Here is a 17,844-nt window from a genome sequence, read left to right on the forward strand (position 1 = left end):
ATATGTTGAGATTTCCATTTAACAACATAAATTACAACATTTTCATCCCTTTCCTTTTCCTGGTACAACTTACTGCCAATAGTGACAAAAGAAGGCCATACAGACATGTTAAGTGGTCTTTGGTAGAAAGCTCTGTACTTTATTTTTCTTAACTAATAAAAAGTTTCTGGAATTTGGGCAAGATGTTTCTGATTTGCACCTAACGATATGAGCTGACATCCATGGTTTAAGGAGAACAGCTCTTTGAGTCCTTTAATATAAATGGAGAATCAAAGTGTAATGTGATACATTAAGCTCAGGTTTCCATCATTATTAATTTAAATGTAATTGTTGGTAATATTTATTCAACTTTCTTAACTTCTTATTCTAAGATCCCTTCTGAATGCATCTAGTTAACCACCTATGTTAGAGATTTGTTAAGATTGTTTTTCATGTTGTAGTTGTAGTATTGAAGGAGTATTTCTTACAAAGGTTTGTCTGCTTTGTTAGCAAAACACGACTCTGGTGGGACTCGAACCCACAACCTTTGAATGCCTTCAATACACTAGAAGTCCAATGCGCTATCCATTGCGCCACAGAGCCTCATCTGCTTGTATCTAGAAGGTCATCGAAAAAAAATAGCTAGAGCGATAAACAGTCAAAATGTAATATACTCTTTTACGCCACTGGCAATTAAAAAAAAAAAAAAAGATCTCTTTTTAAAAAAAATTCAAAGGTTATGCAGTGTTTTTGGATTGATCAGAAAATGGAAAATGTGTTAAATGTTTAAGTGTACAAAGATATTAAAACTGTCAAAAGTTTCTGAAGTGTTCTTTGGTGGACGAATCAGAAATTTTGACTTCTTTTTATATGTTGAGATTTCCATTTAACAACATAAATTACAACATTTTCATCCCTTTCCTTTTCCTGGTACAACTTACTGCCAATAGTGACAAAAGAAGGCCATACAGACATGTTAAGTGGTCTTTGGTAGAAAGCTCTGTACTTTATTTTTCTTAACTAATAAAAAGTTTCTGGAATTTGGGCAAGATGTTTCTGATTTGCACCTAACGATATGAGCTGACATCCATGGTTTAAGGGGAACAGCTCTTTGAGTCCTTTAATATAAATGGAGAATCAAAGTGTAATGTGATACATTAAGCTCAGGTTTCCATCATTATTAATTTAAATGTAATTGTTGGTGATATTTATTCAACTTTCTTAACTTCTTATTCTAAGATCCCTTCTGAATGCATCTAGTTAACCACCTATGTTAGAGATTTGTTAAGATTGTTTTTCATGTTGTAGTTGTAGTATTGAAGGAGTATTTCTTACAAAGGTTTGACTGCTTTGTTAGCAAAACACAACGACTCTGGTGGGACTCGAACCCACAACCTTTGAATGCCTTCAATACACTAGAAGTCCAATGCGCTATCCATTGCGCCACAGAGCCTCACCTGCTTGTTTATAGAAGGTCAACGAAAAAAAATAGCTAGAGTGATACACAGTCAAAATGTAATATACTCTTTTACGCCACTGGCAATTAAAAGAAAAAAAAAAGATCTCTTTTTAAAAAAAAATTCAAAGGTTATGCAGTGTTTTTGGATTGATCAGAAAATGGAAAATGTGTTAAATGTTTAAGCTGACAAAGATATTAAAACTGTCAAAAGTTTCTGAAGTGTTCTTTGGTGGACGAATCAGACATTTTGACTTCTTTTTATATGTTGAGATTTCCATTTAACAACATAAATTACAACATTTTCATCCCTTTCCTTTTCCTGGTACAACTTACTGCCAATAGTGACAAAAGAAGGCCATACAGACATGTTAAGTGGTCTTTGGTAGAAAGCTCTGTACTTTTTTTTTCTTAACTAATAAAAAGTTTCTGGAATTTGGGCAAGATGTTTCTGATTTGCACCTAACGATATGAGATGACATCCATGGTTTAAGGGGAACAGCTCTTTGAGTCCTTTAATATAAATGGAGAATCAAAGTGTAATGTGATACATTAAGCTCAGGTTTCCATCATTATTAATTTAAATGTAATTGTTGGTAATATTTATTCAACTTTCTTAACTTCTTATTCTAAGATCCATTCTGAATGCATCTAGTTAACCACCTATGTTAGAGATTTGTTAAGATTGTTTATCATGTTGTAGTTGTAGTATTGAAGGTTCTTACAAAGCTTTGACTGCTTTGTTAGCAAAACACAACGACTCTGGTGGGACTCGAACCCACAACCTTTGAATGCCTTCAATACACTAGAAGTCCAATGCGCTATCCATTGCGCCACAGAGCCTTATCTGCTTGTATATAGAAGGTCAACGAAAAAAAATAGCTAGAGCGATAAACAGTCAAAATGTAATATACTCTTTTACGCCACTGGCAATAAAAAAAAAAAAAAAAAGATCTCTTTTTAAAAAAAAATTCAAAGGTTATGCAGTGTTTTTGGATTGATCAGAAAATGGAAAATGTGTTAAATGTTTAAGCTGACAAAGATATTAAAACTGTCAAAAGTTTCTGAAGTGTTCTTTGGTGGACGAATCAGACATTTTGACTTCTTTTTATATGTTGAGATTTCCATTTAACAACATAAATTACAACATTTTCATCCCTTTCCTTTTCCTGGTACAACTTACTGCCAATAGTGACAAAAGAAGGCCATACAGACATGTTAAGTGGTCTTTGGTAGAAAGCTCTGTACTTTATTTTTCTTAACTAATAAAAAGTTTCTGGAATTTGGGCAAGATGTTTCTGATTTGCACCTAACGATATGAGCTGACATCCATGGTTTAAGGAGAACAGCTCTTTGAGTCCTTTAATATAAATGGAGAATCAAAGTGTAATGTGATACATTAAGCTCAGGTTTCCATCATTATTAATTTAAATGTAATTGTTGGTAATATTTATTCAACTTTCTTAACTTCTTATTCTAAGATCCCTTCTGAATGCATCTAGTTAACCACCTATGTTAGAGATTTGTTAAGATTGTTTTTCATGTTGTAGTTGTAGTATTGAAGGAGTATTTCTTACAAAGGTTTGTCTGCTTTGTTAGCAAAACACGACTCTGGTGGGACTCGAACCCACAACCTTTGAATGCCTTCAATACACTAGAAGTCCAATGCGCTATCCATTGCGCCACAGAGCCTCATCTGCTTGTATCTAGAAGGTCATCGAAAAAAAATAGCTAGAGCGATAAACAGTCAAAATGTAATATACTCTTTTACGCCACTGGCAATTAAAAAAAAAAAAAAAGATCTCTTTTTAAAAAAAATTCAAAGGTTATGCAGTGTTTTTGGATTGATCAGAAAATGGAAAATGTGTTAAATGTTTAAGTGTACAAAGATATTAAAACTGTCAAAAGTTTCTGAAGTGTTCTTTGGTGGACGAATCAGAAATTTTGACTTCTTTTTATATGTTGAGATTTCCATTTAACAACATAAATTACAACATTTTCATCCCTTTCCTTTTCCTGGTACAACTTACTGCCAATAGTGACAAAAGAAGGCCATACAGACATGTTAAGTGGTCTTTGGTAGAAAGCTCTGTACTTTATTTTTCTTAACTAATAAAAAGTTTCTGGAATTTGGGCAAGATGTTTCTGATTTGCACCTAACGATATGAGCTGACATCCATGGTTTAAGGGGAACAGCTCTTTGAGTCCTTTAATATAAATGGAGAATCAAAGTGTAATGTGATACATTAAGCTCAGGTTTCCATCATTATTAATTTAAATGTAATTGTTGGTGATATTTATTCAACTTTCTTAACTTCTTATTCTAAGATCCCTTCTGAATGCATCTAGTTAACCACCTATGTTAGAGATTTGTTAAGATTGTTTTTCATGTTGTAGTTGTAGTATTGAAGGAGTATTTCTTACAAAGGTTTGACTGCTTTGTTAGCAAAACACAACGACTCTGGTGGGACTCGAACCCACAACCTTTGAATGCCTTCAATACACTAGAAGTCCAATGCGCTATCCATTGCGCCACAGAGCCTCACCTGCTTGTTTATAGAAGGTCAACGAAAAAAAATAGCTAGAGTGATACACAGTCAAAATGTAATATACTCTTTTACGCCACTGGCAATTAAAAGAAAAAAAAAAGATCTCTTTTTAAAAAAAAATTCAAAGGTTATGCAGTGTTTTTGGATTGATCAGAAAATGGAAAATGTGTTAAATGTTTAAGCTGACAAAGATATTAAAACTGTCAAAAGTTTCTGAAGTGTTCTTTGGTGGACGAATCAGACATTTTGACTTCTTTTTATATGTTGAGATTTCCATTTAACAACATAAATTACAACATTTTCATCCCTTTCCTTTTCCTGGTACAACTTACTGCCAATAGTGACAAAAGAAGGCCATACAGACATGTTAAGTGGTCTTTGGTAGAAAGCTCTGTACTTTTTTTTTCTTAACTAATAAAAAGTTTCTGGAATTTGGGCAAGATGTTTCTGATTTGCACCTAACGATATGAGATGACATCCATGGTTTAAGGGGAACAGCTCTTTGAGTCCTTTAATATAAATGGAGAATCAAAGTGTAATGTGATACATTAAGCTCAGGTTTCCATCATTATTAATTTAAATGTAATTGTTGGTAATATTTATTCAACTTTCTTAACTTCTTATTCTAAGATCCATTCTGAATGCATCTAGTTAACCACCTATGTTAGAGATTTGTTAAGATTGTTTATCATGTTGTAGTTGTAGTATTGAAGGTTCTTACAAAGCTTTGACTGCTTTGTTAGCAAAACACAACGACTCTGGTGGGACTCGAACCCACAACCTTTGAATGCCTTCAATACACTAGAAGTCCAATGCGCTATCCATTGCGCCACAGAGCCTTATCTGCTTGTATATAGAAGGTCAACGAAAAAAAATAGCTAGAGCGATAAACAGTCAAAATGTAATATACTCTTTTACGCCACTGGCAATAAAAAAAAAAAAAAAAAGATCTCTTTTTTAAAAAAAATTCAAAGGTTATGCAGTGTTTTTGGATTGATCAGAAAATGGAAAATGTGTTAAATGTTTAAGCTGACAAAGATATTAAAACTGTCAAAAGTTTCTGAAGTGTTCTTTGGTGGACGAATCAGACATTTTGACTTCTTTTTATATGTTGAGATTTCCATTTAACAACATAAATTACAACATTTTCATCCCTTTCCTTTTCCTGGTACAACTTACTGCCAATAGTGACAAAAGAAGGCCATACAGACATGTTAAGTGGTCTTTGGTAGAAAGCTCTGTACTTTATTTTTCTTAACTAATAAAAAGTTTCTGGAATTTGGGCAAGATGTTTCTGATTTGCACCTAACGATATGAGCTGACATCCATGGTTTAAGGAGAACAGCTCTTTGAGTCCTTTAATATAAATGGAGAATCAAAGTGTAATGTGATACATTAAGCTCAGGTTTCCATCATTATTAATTTAAATGTAATTGTTGGTAATATTTATTCAACTTTCTTAACTTCTTATTCTAAGATCCCTTCTGAATGCATCTAGTTAACCACCTATGTTAGAGATTTGTTAAGATTGTTTTTCATGTTGTAGTTGTAGTATTGAAGGAGTATTTCTTACAAAGGTTTGTCTGCTTTGTTAGCAAAACACGACTCTGGTGGGACTTGAACCCACAACCTTTGAATGCCTTCAATACACTAGAAGTCCAATGCGCTATCCATTGCGCCACAGAGCCTCATCTGCTTGTATATAGAAGGTCAACGAAAAAAAATAGCTAGAGCGATAAACAGTCAAAATGTAATATACTCTTTTACGCCACTGGCAATTAAAAAAAAAAAAAAAGATCTCTTTTTAAAAAAAAATTCAAAGGTTATGCAGTGTTTTTGGATTGATCAGAAAATGGAAAATGTGTTAAATGTTTAAGCTGAAAAAGATATTAAAACTGTCAAAAGTTTCTGAAGTGTTCTTTGGTGGACGAATCAGACATTTTGACTTCTTTTTATATGTTGAGATTTCCATTTAACAACATAAATTACAACATTTTCATCCCTTTCCTTTTCCTGGTACAACTTACTGCCAATAGTGACAAAAGAAGGCCATACAGACATGTTAAGTGGTCTTTGGTAGAAAGCTCTGTACTTTTTTTTTTCTTAACTAATAAAAAGTTTCTGGAATTTGGGCAAGATGTTTCTGATTTGCACCTAACGATATGAGCTGACATCCATGGTTTAAGGGGAACAGCTCTTTGAGTCCTTTAATATAAATGGAGAATCAAAGTGTAATGTGATACATTAAGCTCAGGTTTCCATCATTATTAATTTAAATGTAATTGTTGGTGATATTTATTCAACTTTCTTAACTTCTTATTCTAAGATCCCTTCTGAATGCATCTAGTTAACCACCTATGTTAGAGATTTGTTAAGATTGTTTTTCATGTTGTAGTTGTAGTATTGAAGGAGTATTTCTTACAAAGGTTTGACTGCTTTGTTAGTGTAATGTGATACATTAAGCTCTTTGGAGCTCTTTGAGTCCTTTAATATAAATGGAGAATCAAAGTGTAATGTGATACATTAAGCTCAGGTTTCCATCATTATTAATTTAAATGTAATTGTTGGTAATATTTATTCAACTTTCTTAACTTCTTATTCTAAGATCCCTTCTGAATGCATCTAGTTAACCACCTATGTTATAGATTTGTTAAGATTGTTTTTCATGTTGTAGTTGTAGTATTGAAGGAGTATTTCTAACAAAGGTTTGTCTGCTTTGTTAGCAAAACACAACGACTCTGTTGGGACTCGAACCCACAACCTTTTAATGCCTTCAATACGCAAGAAGTCCAATGCGCTATCCATTGCGCCACAGAGCCTCATCTGCTTGTATATAGAAGGTCAACGAAAAAAAATAGCTAGAGCGATAAACAGTCAAAATGTAATATACTCTTTTACGCCACTGGCAATTAAAAAAAAAAAAAAGATCTCTTTTTAAAAAAAATTCAAAGGTTATGCAGTGTTTTTGGATTGATCAGAAAATGGAAAATGTGTTAAATGTTTAAGCTGACAAAGATATTAAAACTGTCAAAAGTTTCTGAAGTGTTCTTTGGTGGACGAATCAGAAATTTTGACTTCTTTTTATATGTTGAGATTTCCATTTAACAACATAAATTACAACATTTTCATCCCTTTCCTTTTCCTGGTACAACTTACTGCCAATAGTGACAAAAGAAGGCCATACAGACATGTTAAGTGGTCTTTGGTAGAAAGCTCTGTACTTTTTTTTTCTTAACTAATAAAAAGTTTCTGGAATTTGGGCAAGATGTTTCTGATTTGCACCTAACGATATGAGCTGACATCCATGGTTTAAGGGGAACAGCTCTTTGAGTCCTTTAATATAAATGGAGAATCAAAGTGTACTGTGATACATTAAGCTCAGGTTTCCATCATTATTAATTTAAATGTAATTGTTGGTAATATTTATTCAACTTTCTTAACTTCTTATTCTAAGATCCATTCTGAATGCATCTAGTTAACTACCTATGTTAGAGATTTGTTAAGATTGTTTTTCATGTTGTAGTTGTAGTATTGAAGGAGTATTTCTTACAAAGGTTTGACTGCTTTGTTAGCAAAACACAACGACTTTGGTGGGACTCGAACCCACAACCTTTGAATGTCTTCAATACACTAGAAGTCCAATGCGCTATCCATTGCGCCACAGAGCCTCATCGGCTTGTATCTAGAAGGTCATCGAAAACAAATAGCTAGAGTGATACACAGTCAAAATGTAATATACTCTTTTACGCCACTGGCAATTAAAAGAAAAAAAAAAGATCTCTTTTTTAAAAAAAAATTAAAAGGTTATGCAGTGTTTTTGGATTGATCAGAAAATGGAAAATGTGTTAAATGTTTAAGTGTACAAAGATATTAAAACTGTCAAAAGTTTCTGAAGTGTTCTTTGGTGGACGAATCAGACATTTTGACTTCTTTTTATATGTTGAGATTTCCATTTAACAACATAAATTACAACATTTTCATCCCTTTCCTTTTCCTGGTACAACTTACTGCCAATAGTGACAAAAGAAGGCCATACAGACATGTTAAGTGGTCTTTGGTAGAAAGCTCTGTACTTTTTTTTTCTTAACTAATAAAAAGTTTCTGGAATTTGGGCAAGATGTTTCTGATTTGCACCTAACGATATGAGCTGACATCCATGGTTTAAGGGGAACAGCTCTTTGAGTCCTTTAATATAAATGGAGAATCAAAGTGTAATGTGATACATTAAGCTCAGGTTTCCATCATTATTAATTTAAATGTAATTGTTGGTAATATTTATTCAACTTTCTTAACTTCTTATTCTAAGATCCCTTCTGAATGCATCTAGTTAACCACCTATGTTAGAGATTTGTTAAGATTGTTTTTCATGTTGTAGTTGTAGTATTGAAGGAGTATTTCTTACAAAGGTTTGACTGCTTTGTTAGTGTAATGTGATACATTAAGCTCTTTGGAGCTCTTTGAGTCCTTTAATATAAATGGAGAATCAAAGTGTAATGTGATACATTAAGCTCAGGTTTCCATCATTATTAATTTAAATGTAATTGTTGGTAATATTTATTCAACTTTCTTAACTTCTTATTCTAAGATCCCTTCTGAATGCATCTAGTTAACCACCTATGTTATAGATTTGTTAAGATTGTTTTTCATGTTGTAGTTGTAGTATTGAAGGAGTATTTCTAACAAAGGTTTGTCTGCTTTGTTAGCAAAACACAACGACTCTGTTGGGACTCGAACCCACAACCTTTTAATGCCTTCAATACGCAAGAAGTCCAATGCGCTATCCATTGCGCCACAGAGCCTCATCTGCTTGTATATAGAAGGTCAACGAAAAAAAATAGCTAGAGCGATAAACAGTCAAAATGTAATATACTCTTTTACGCCACTGGCAATTAAAAAAAAAAAAAAGATCTCTTTTTAAAAAAAATTCAAAGGTTATGCAGTGTTTTTGGATTGATCAGAAAATGGAAAATGTGTTAAATGTTTAAGCTGACAAAGATATTAAAACTGTCAAAAGTTTCTGAAGTGTTCTTTGGTGGACGAATCAGAAATTTTGACTTCTTTTTATATGTTGAGATTTCCATTTAACAACATAAATTACAACATTTTCATCCCTTTCCTTTTCCTGGTACAACTTACTGCCAATAGTGACAAAAGAAGGCCATACAGACATGTTAAGTGGTCTTTGGTAGAAAGCTCTGTACTTTTTTTTTCTTAACTAATAAAAAGTTTCTGGAATTTGGGCAAGATGTTTCTGATTTGCACCTAACGATATGAGCTGACATCCATGGTTTAAGGGGAACAGCTCTTTGAGTCCTTTAATATAAATGGAGAATCAAAGTGTACTGTGATACATTAAGCTCAGGTTTCCATCATTATTAATTTAAATGTAATTGTTGGTAATATTTATTCAACTTTCTTAACTTCTTATTCTAAGATCCATTCTGAATGCATCTAGTTAACTACCTATGTTAGAGATTTGTTAAGATTGTTTTTCATGTTGTAGTTGTAGTATTGAAGGAGTATTTCTTACAAAGGTTTGACTGCTTTGTTAGCAAAACACAACGACTTTGGTGGGACTCGAACCCACAACCTTTGAATGTCTTCAATACACTAGAAGTCCAATGCGCTATCCATTGCGCCACAGAGCCTCATCGGCTTGTATCTAGAAGGTCATCGAAAACAAATAGCTAGAGTGATACACAGTCAAAATGTAATATACTCTTTTACGCCACTGGCAATTAAAAGAAAAAAAAAAGATCTCTTTTTTAAAAAAAAATTAAAAGGTTATGCAGTGTTTTTGGATTGATCAGAAAATGGAAAATGTGTTAAATGTTTAAGTGTACAAAGATATTAAAACTGTCAAAAGTTTCTGAAGTGTTCTTTGGTGGACGAATCAGACATTTTGACTTCTTTTTATATGTTGAGATTTCCATTTAACAACATAAATTACAACATTTTCATCCCTTTCCTTTTCCTGGTACAACTTACTGCCAATAGTGACAAAAGAAGGCCATACAGACATGTTAAGTGGTCTTTGGTAGAAAGCTCTGTACTTTTTTTTTCTTAACTAATAAAAAGTTTCTGGAATTTGGGCAAGATGTTTCTGATTTGCACCTAACGATATGAGCTGACATCCATGGTTTAAGGGGAACAGCTCTTTGAGTCCTTTAATATAAATGGAGAATCAAAGTGTAATGTGATACATTAAGCTCAGGTTTCCATCATTATTAATTTAAATGTAATTGTTGGTAATATTTATTCAACTTTCTTAACTTCTTATTCTAAGATCCCTTCTGAATGCATCTAGTTAACCACCTATGTTAGAGATTTGTTAAGATTGTTTTTCATGTTGTAGTTGTAGTATTGAAGGTTCTTACAAAGCTTTGACTGCTTTGTTAGCAAAACACAACGACCCTGGTGGGACTCGAACCCACAACCTTTGAATGCCTTCAATACACTAGAAGTCCAATGCGCTATCCATTGCGCCACAGAGCCTTATCTGCTTGTATATAGAAGGTCAACGAAAAAAAATAGCTAGAGCGATAAACAGTCAAAATGTAATATACTCTTTTACGCCACTGGCAATAAAAAAAAAAAAAAAAGATCTCTTTTTAAAAAAAATTCAAAGGTTATGCAGTGTTTTTGGATTGATCAGAAAATGGAAAATGTGTTAAATGTTTAAGCTGACAAAGATATTAAAACTGTCAAAAGTTTCTGAAGTGTTCTTTGGTGGACGAATCAGACATTTTGACTTCTTTTTATATGTTGAGATTTCCATTTAACAACATAAATTACAACATTTTCATCCCTTTCCTTTTCCTGGTACAACTTACTGCCAATAGTGACAAAAGAAGGCCATACAGACATGTTAAGTGGTCTTTGGTAGAAAGCTCTGTACTTTATTTTTCTTAACTAATAAAAAGTTTCTGGAATTTGGGCAAGATGTTTCTGATTTGCACCTAACGATATGAGCTGACATCCATGGTTTAAGGAGAACAGCTCTTTGAGTCCTTTAATATAAATGGAGAATCAAAGTGTAATGTGATACATTAAGCTCAAGTTTCCATCATTATTAATTTAAATGTAATTGTTGGTAATATTTATTCAACTTTCTTAACTTCTTATTCTAAGATCCCTTCTGAATGCATCTAGTTAACCACCTATGTTAGAGATTTGTTAAGATTGTTTTTCATGTTGTAGTTGTAGTATTGAAGGAGTATTTCTTACAAAGGTTTGTCTGCTTTGTTAGCAAAACACGACTCTGGTGGGACTCGAACCCACAACCTTTGAATGCCTTCAATACACTAGAAGTCCAATGCGCTATCCATTGCGCCACAGAGCCTCATCTGCTTGTATCTAGAAGGTCATCGAAAAAAAATAGCTAGAGCGATAAACAGTCAAAATGTAATATACTCTTTTACCCCACTGGCAATTAAAAAAAAAAAAAAAGATCTCTTTTTAAAAAAAATTCAAAGGTTATGCAGTGTTTTTGGATTGATCAGAAAATGGAAAATGTGTTAAATGTTTAAGTGTACAAAGATATTAAAACTGTCAAAAGTTTCTGAAGTGTTCTTTGGTGGACGAATCAGACATTTTGACTTCTTTTTATATGTTGAGATTTCCATTTAACAACATAAATTACAACATTTTCATCCCTTTCCTTTTCCTGGTACAACTTACTGCCAATAGTGACAAAAGAAGGCCATACAGACATGTTAAGTGGTCTTTGGTAGAAAGCTCTGTACTTTATTTTTCTTAACTAATAAAAAGTTTCTGGAATTTGGGCAAGATGTTTCTGATTTGCACCTAACGATATGAGCTGACATCCATGGTTTAAGGGGAACAGCTCTTTGAGTCCTTTAATATAAATGGAGAATCAAAGTGTAATGTGATACATTAAGCTCAGGTTTCCATCATTATTAATTTAAATGTAATTGTTGGTAATATTTATTCAACTTTCTTAACTTCTTATTCTAAGATCCCTTCTGAATGCATCTAGTTAACCACCTATGTTAGAGATTTGTTAAGATTGTTTTTCATGTTGTAGTTGTAGTATTGAAGGAGTATTTCTTACAAAGGTTTGACTGCTTTGTTAGCAAAACACAACGACTCTGGTGGGACTCGAACCCACAACCTTTGAATGCCTTCAATACACTAGAAGTCCAATGCGCTATCCATTGCGCCACAGAGCCTCACCTGCTTGTTTATAGAAGGTCAACGAAAAAAAATAGCTAGAGTGATACACAGTCAAAATGTAATATACTCTTTTACGCCACTGGCAATTAAAAGAAAAAAAAAAGATCTCTTTTTAAAAAAAAATTCAAAGGTTATGCAGTGTTTTTGGATTGATCAGAAAATGGAAAATGTGTTAAATGTTTAAGCTGACAAAGATATTAAAACTGTCAAAAGTTTCTGAAGTGTTCTTTGGTGGACGAATCAGACATTTTGACTTCTTTTTATATGTTGAGATTTCCATTTAACAACATAAATTACAACATTTTCATCCCTTTCCTTTTCCTGGTACAACTTACTGCCAATAGTGACAAAAGAAGGCCATACAGACATGTTAAGTGGTCTTTGGTAGAAAGCTCTGTACTTTTTTTTTCTTAACTAATAAAAAGTTTCTGGAATTTGGGCAAGATGTTTCTGATTTGCACCTAACGATATGAGATGACATCCATGGTTTAAGGGGAACAGCTCTTTGAGTCCTTTAATATAAATGGAGAATCAAAGTGTAATGTGATACATTAAGCTCAGGTTTCCATCATTATTAATTTAAATGTAATTGTTGGTAATATTTATTCAACTTTCTTAACTTCTTATTCTAAGATCCATTCTGAATGCATCTAGTTAACCACCTATGTTAGAGATTTGTTAAGATTGTTTATCATGTTGTAGTTGTAGTATTGAAGGTTCTTACAAAGCTTTGACTGCTTTGTTAGCAAAACACAACGACTCTGGTGGGACTCGAACCCACAACCTTTGAATGCCTTCAATACACTAGAAGTCCAATGCGCTATCCATTGCGCCACAGAGCCTTATCTGCTTGTATATAGAAGGTCAACGAAAAAAAATAGCTAGAGCGATAAACAGTCAAAATGTAATATACTCTTTTACGCCACTGGCAATAAAAAAAAAAAAAAAAAGATCTCTTTTTAAAAAAAAATTCAAAGGTTATGCAGTGTTTTTGGATTGATCAGAAAATGGAAAATGTGTTAAATGTTTAAGCTGACAAAGATATTAAAACTGTCAAAAGTTTCTGAAGTGTTCTTTGGTGGACGAATCAGACATTTTGACTTCTTTTTATATGTTGAGATTTCCATTTAACAACATAAATTACAACATTTTCATCCCTTTCCTTTTCCTGGTACAACTTACTGCCAATAGTGACAAAAGAAGGCCATACAGACATGTTAAGTGGTCTTTGGTAGAAAGCTCTGTACTTTATTTTTCTTAACTAATAAAAAGTTTCTGGAATTTGGGCAAGATGTTTCTGATTTGCACCTAACGATATGAGCTGACATCCATGGTTTAAGGAGAACAGCTCTTTGAGTCCTTTAATATAAATGGAGAATCAAAGTGTAATGTGATACATTAAGCTCAGGTTTCCATCATTATTAATTTAAATGTAATTGTTGGTAATATTTATTCAACTTTCTTAACTTCTTATTCTAAGATCCCTTCTGAATGCATCTAGTTAACCACCTATGTTAGAGATTTGTTAAGATTGTTTTTCATGTTGTAGTTGTAGTATTGAAGGAGTATTTCTTACAAAGGTTTGTCTGCTTTGTTAGCAAAACACGACTCTGGTGGGACTCGAACCCACAACCTTTGAATGCCTTCAATACACTAGAAGTCCAATGCGCTATCCATTGCGCCACAGAGCCTCATCTGCTTGTATCTAGAAGGTCATCGAAAAAAAATAGCTAGAGCGATAAACAGTCAAAATGTAATATACTCTTTTACGCCACTGGCAATTAAAAAAAAAAAAAAAGATCTCTTTTTAAAAAAAATTCAAAGGTTATGCAGTGTTTTTGGATTGATCAGAAAATGGAAAATGTGTTAAATGTTTAAGTGTACAAAGATATTAAAACTGTCAAAAGTTTCTGAAGTGTTCTTTGGTGGACGAATCAGACATTTTGACTTCTTTTTATATGTTGAGATTTCCATTTAACAACATAAATTACAACATTTTCATCCCTTTCCTTTTCCTGGTACAACTTACTGCCAATAGTGACAAAAGAAGGCCATACAGACATGTTAAGTGGTCTTTGGTAGAAAGCTCTGTACTTTATTTTTCTTAACTAATAAAAAGTTTCTGGAATTTGGGCAAGATGTTTCTGATTTGCACCTAACGATATGAGCTGACATCCATGGTTTAAGGGGAACAGCTCTTTGAGTCCTTTAATATAAATGGAGAATCAAAGTGTAATGTGATACATTAAGCTCAGGTTTCCATCATTATTAATTTAAATGTAATTGTTGGTAATATTTATTCAACTTTCTTAACTTCTTATTCTAAGATCCCTTCTGAATGCATCTAGTTAACCACCTATGTTAGAGATTTGTTAAGATTGTTTTTCATGTTGTAGTTGTAGTATTGAAGGAGTATTTCTTACAAAGGTTTGACTGCTTTGTTAGCAAAACACAACGACTCTGGTGGGACTCGAACCCACAACCTTTGAATGCCTTCAATACACTAGAAGTCCAATGCGCTATCCATTGCGCCACAGAGCCTCATCTGCTTGTATATAGAAGGTCAACGAAAAAAAATAGCTAGAGCGATAAACAGTCAAAATGTAATATACTCTTTTACGCCACTGGCAATTAAAAAAAAAAAAAAAGATCTCTTTTTAAAAAAAAATTCAAAGGTTATGCAGTGTTTTTGGATTGATCAGAAAATGGAAAATGTGTTAAATGTTTAAGCTGAAAAAGATATTAAAACTGTCAAAAGTTTCTGAAGTGTTCTTTGGTGGACGAATCAGACATTTTGACTTCTTTTTATATGTTGAGATTTCCATTTAACAACATAAATTACAACATTTTCATCCCTTTCCTTTTCCTGGTACAACTTACTGCCAATAGTGACAAAAGAAGGCCATACAGACATGTTAAGTGGTCTTTGGTAGAAAGCTCTGTACTTTTTTTTTTCTTAACTAATAAAAAGTTTCTGGAATTTGGGCAAGATGTTTCTGATTTGCACCTAACGATATGAGCTGACATCCATGGTTTAAGGGGAACAGCTCTTTGAGTCCTTTAATATAAATGGAGAATCAAAGTGTAATGTGATACATTAAGCTCAGGTTTCCATCATTATTAATTTAAATGTAATTGTTGGTGATATTTATTCAACTTTCTTAACTTCTTATTCTAAGATCCCTTCTGAATGCATCTAGTTAACCACCTATGTTAGAGATTTGTTAAGATTGTTTTTCATGTTGTAGTTGTAGTATTGAAGGAGTATTTCTTACAAAGGTTTGACTGCTTTGTTAGTGTAATGTGATACATTAAGCTCTTTGGAGCTCTTTGAGTCCTTTAATATAAATGGAGAATCAAAGTGTAATGTGATACATTAAGCTCAGGTTTCCATCATTATTAATTTAAATGTAATTGTTGGTAATATTTATTCAACTTTCTTAACTTCTTATTCTAAGATCCCTTCTGAATTCATCTAGTTAAACACCTATGTTAGAGATTTGTTAAGATTGTTTTTCATGTTGTAGTTGTAGTATTGAAGGAGTATTTCTTACAAAGGTTTGACTGCTTTGTTAGCAAAACACAACGACTCTGGTGGGACTCGAACCCACAACCTTTGAATGCCTTCAATACACTAGAAGTCCAATGCGCTATCCATTGCGACACAGAGCCTCATCTGCTTGTATATAGAAGGTCAACGAAATAAAATAGCTAGAGCGATAAACAGTCAAAATGTAATATACTCTTTTACGCCACTGGCAATTAAAAAAAAAAAAAAAGATCTCTTTTTAAAAAAAATTCAAAGGTTATGCAGTGTTTTTGGATTGATCAGAAAATGGAAAATGTGTTAAATGTTTAAGCTGACAAAGATATTACAACTGTCAAAAGTTTCTGAAGTGTTCTTTGGTGGACGAATCAGACATTTTGACTTCTTTTTATATGTTGAGATTTCCATTTAACAACATAAATTACAACATTTTCATCCCTTTCCTTTTCCTGGTACAACTTACTGCCAATAGTGACAAAAGAAGGCCATACAGACATGTTAAGTGGTCTTTGGTAGAAAGCTCTGTACTTTTTTTTTCTTAACTAATAAAAAGTTTCTGGAATTTGGGCAAGATGTTTCTGATTTGCACCTAACGATATGAGCTGACATCCATGGTTTAAGGGGAACAGCTCTTTGAGTCCTTTAATATAAATGGAGAATCAAAGTGTAATGTGATACATTAAGCTCAGGTTTCCATCATTATTAATTTAAATGTAATTGTTGGTAATATTTATTCAACTTTCTTAACTTCTTATTCTAAGATCCCTTCTGAATGCATCTAGTTAACCACCTATGTTAGAGATTTGTTAAGATTGTTTTTCATGTTGTAGTTGTAGTATTGAAGGAGTATTTCTTACAAAGGTTTGACTGCTTTGTTAGCAAAACACAACGACTCTGGTGGGACTCAAACCCACAACCTTTGAATGCCTTCAATACACTAGAAGTCCAATGCGCTATCCATTGCGCCACAGAGCCTCATCTGCTTGTATATAGAAGGTCAACGAAAAAAAATAGCTAGAGCGATAAACAGTCAAAATGTAATATACTCTTTTACGCCACTGGCAATTAAAAAAAAAAAAAAAGATCTCTTTTTAAAAAAAATTCAAAGGTTATGCAGTGTTTTTGGATTGATCAGAAAATGGAAAATGTGTTAAATGTTTAAGCTGACAAAGATATTACAACTGTCAAAAGTTTCTGAAGTGTTCTTTGGTGGACGAATCAGACATTTTGACTTCTTTTTATATGTTGAGATTTCCATTTAACAACATAAATTACAACATTTTCATCCCTTTCCTTTTCCTGGTACAACTTACTGCCAATAGTGACAAAAGAAGGCCATACAGACATGTTAAGTGGTCTTTGGTAGAAAGCTCTGTACTTTTTTTTTCTTAACTAATAAAAAGTTTCTGGAATTTGGGCAAGATGTTTCTGATTTGCACCTAACGATATGAGCTGACATCCATGGTTTAAGGGGAACAGCTCTTTTAGTCCTTTAATATAAATGGAGAATCAAAGTGTAATGTGATACATTAAGCTCAGGTTTCCATCATTATTAATTTAAATGTAATTGTTGGTAATATTTATTCAACTTTCTTAACTTCTTATTCTAAGATCCCTTCTGAATGCATCTAGTTAACCACCTATGTTAGAGATTTGTTAAGATTGTTTTTCATGTTGTAGTTGTAGTATTGAAGGAGTATTACTTACAAAGGTTTGACTGCTTTGTTAGCAAAACACAACGACTCTGGTGGGACTCGAACCCACAACCTTTGAATGCCTTCAATACACTAGAAGTCCAATGCGCTATCCATTGCGCCACAGAGCCTCACCTGCTTGTATATAGAAGGTCAACGAAAACAAATAGCTCGAGTGATACACAGTCAAAATGTAATATACTCTTTTACGCCACTGGCAATTAAAAGAAAAAAAAAAGATCTCTTTTTAAAAAAAAATTAAAAGGTTATGCAGTGTTTTTGGATTGATCAGAAAATGGAAAATGTGTTAAATGTTTAACCCCTTAAGGACACATGACATGTCTGACATGTCATGATTCCCTTTTATTCCAGAAGCTTGGTCCTTAAGGGGTTAAGCTGACAAAGATATTAAAACTGTCAAAA

General features: G+C 32.9%; 15 non-coding genes across 15 annotated transcripts; all 15 read right to left on the reverse strand.

The window, feature by feature from the left end:
• Positions 1–496: 496 nt before the first annotated feature.
• On the reverse strand, positions 497–582 carry TRNAR-UCU (transfer RNA arginine (anticodon UCU)). The gene is given in 2 exon segments: positions 497–532; positions 546–582. It is a non-coding gene; the product is annotated as a tRNA-Arg (tRNA).
• Positions 583–1,346: 764 nt separating this feature from the next.
• TRNAR-UCU (transfer RNA arginine (anticodon UCU)) lies at positions 1,347–1,432 on the reverse strand. The gene is given in 2 exon segments: positions 1,347–1,382; positions 1,396–1,432. It is a non-coding gene; the product is annotated as a tRNA-Arg (tRNA).
• Positions 1,433–2,192: 760 nt separating this feature from the next.
• TRNAR-UCU (transfer RNA arginine (anticodon UCU)) lies at positions 2,193–2,278 on the reverse strand. The gene is given in 2 exon segments: positions 2,193–2,228; positions 2,242–2,278. It is a non-coding gene; the product is annotated as a tRNA-Arg (tRNA).
• Positions 2,279–3,041: 763 nt separating this feature from the next.
• Positions 3,042–3,127, reverse strand: TRNAR-UCU (transfer RNA arginine (anticodon UCU)). The gene is given in 2 exon segments: positions 3,042–3,077; positions 3,091–3,127. It is a non-coding gene; the product is annotated as a tRNA-Arg (tRNA).
• Positions 3,128–3,891: 764 nt separating this feature from the next.
• TRNAR-UCU (transfer RNA arginine (anticodon UCU)) lies at positions 3,892–3,977 on the reverse strand. Its single transcript is given in 2 exon segments — positions 3,892–3,927; positions 3,941–3,977. It is a non-coding gene; the product is annotated as a tRNA-Arg (tRNA).
• A 760-nt stretch (positions 3,978–4,737) lies between these two features.
• TRNAR-UCU (transfer RNA arginine (anticodon UCU)) lies at positions 4,738–4,823 on the reverse strand. The gene is given in 2 exon segments: positions 4,738–4,773; positions 4,787–4,823. It is a non-coding gene; the product is annotated as a tRNA-Arg (tRNA).
• Positions 4,824–5,586: 763 nt separating this feature from the next.
• Positions 5,587–5,672, reverse strand: TRNAR-UCU (transfer RNA arginine (anticodon UCU)). The gene is given in 2 exon segments: positions 5,587–5,622; positions 5,636–5,672. It is a non-coding gene; the product is annotated as a tRNA-Arg (tRNA).
• A 4,721-nt stretch (positions 5,673–10,393) lies between these two features.
• On the reverse strand, positions 10,394–10,479 carry TRNAR-UCU (transfer RNA arginine (anticodon UCU)). Its single transcript is given in 2 exon segments — positions 10,394–10,429; positions 10,443–10,479. It is a non-coding gene; the product is annotated as a tRNA-Arg (tRNA).
• A 761-nt stretch (positions 10,480–11,240) lies between these two features.
• On the reverse strand, positions 11,241–11,326 carry TRNAR-UCU (transfer RNA arginine (anticodon UCU)). Its single transcript is given in 2 exon segments — positions 11,241–11,276; positions 11,290–11,326. It is a non-coding gene; the product is annotated as a tRNA-Arg (tRNA).
• Positions 11,327–12,090: 764 nt separating this feature from the next.
• On the reverse strand, positions 12,091–12,176 carry TRNAR-UCU (transfer RNA arginine (anticodon UCU)). Its single transcript is given in 2 exon segments — positions 12,091–12,126; positions 12,140–12,176. It is a non-coding gene; the product is annotated as a tRNA-Arg (tRNA).
• Positions 12,177–12,936: 760 nt separating this feature from the next.
• Positions 12,937–13,022, reverse strand: TRNAR-UCU (transfer RNA arginine (anticodon UCU)). The gene is given in 2 exon segments: positions 12,937–12,972; positions 12,986–13,022. It is a non-coding gene; the product is annotated as a tRNA-Arg (tRNA).
• Positions 13,023–13,785: 763 nt separating this feature from the next.
• TRNAR-UCU (transfer RNA arginine (anticodon UCU)) lies at positions 13,786–13,871 on the reverse strand. Its single transcript is given in 2 exon segments — positions 13,786–13,821; positions 13,835–13,871. It is a non-coding gene; the product is annotated as a tRNA-Arg (tRNA).
• A 764-nt stretch (positions 13,872–14,635) lies between these two features.
• TRNAR-UCU (transfer RNA arginine (anticodon UCU)) lies at positions 14,636–14,721 on the reverse strand. The gene is given in 2 exon segments: positions 14,636–14,671; positions 14,685–14,721. It is a non-coding gene; the product is annotated as a tRNA-Arg (tRNA).
• Positions 14,722–16,616: 1,895 nt separating this feature from the next.
• On the reverse strand, positions 16,617–16,702 carry TRNAR-UCU (transfer RNA arginine (anticodon UCU)). Its single transcript is given in 2 exon segments — positions 16,617–16,652; positions 16,666–16,702. It is a non-coding gene; the product is annotated as a tRNA-Arg (tRNA).
• Positions 16,703–17,466: 764 nt separating this feature from the next.
• On the reverse strand, positions 17,467–17,552 carry TRNAR-UCU (transfer RNA arginine (anticodon UCU)). The gene is given in 2 exon segments: positions 17,467–17,502; positions 17,516–17,552. It is a non-coding gene; the product is annotated as a tRNA-Arg (tRNA).
• Between the last annotated feature and the right edge of the window lie 292 nt (positions 17,553–17,844).

The sequence above is a fragment of the Pelobates fuscus genome, chromosome 4 (assembly GCF_036172605.1).
Source record: "Pelobates fuscus isolate aPelFus1 chromosome 4, aPelFus1.pri, whole genome shotgun sequence".
Lineage (NCBI taxonomy): Eukaryota > Metazoa > Chordata > Amphibia > Anura > Pelobatidae > Pelobates > Pelobates fuscus.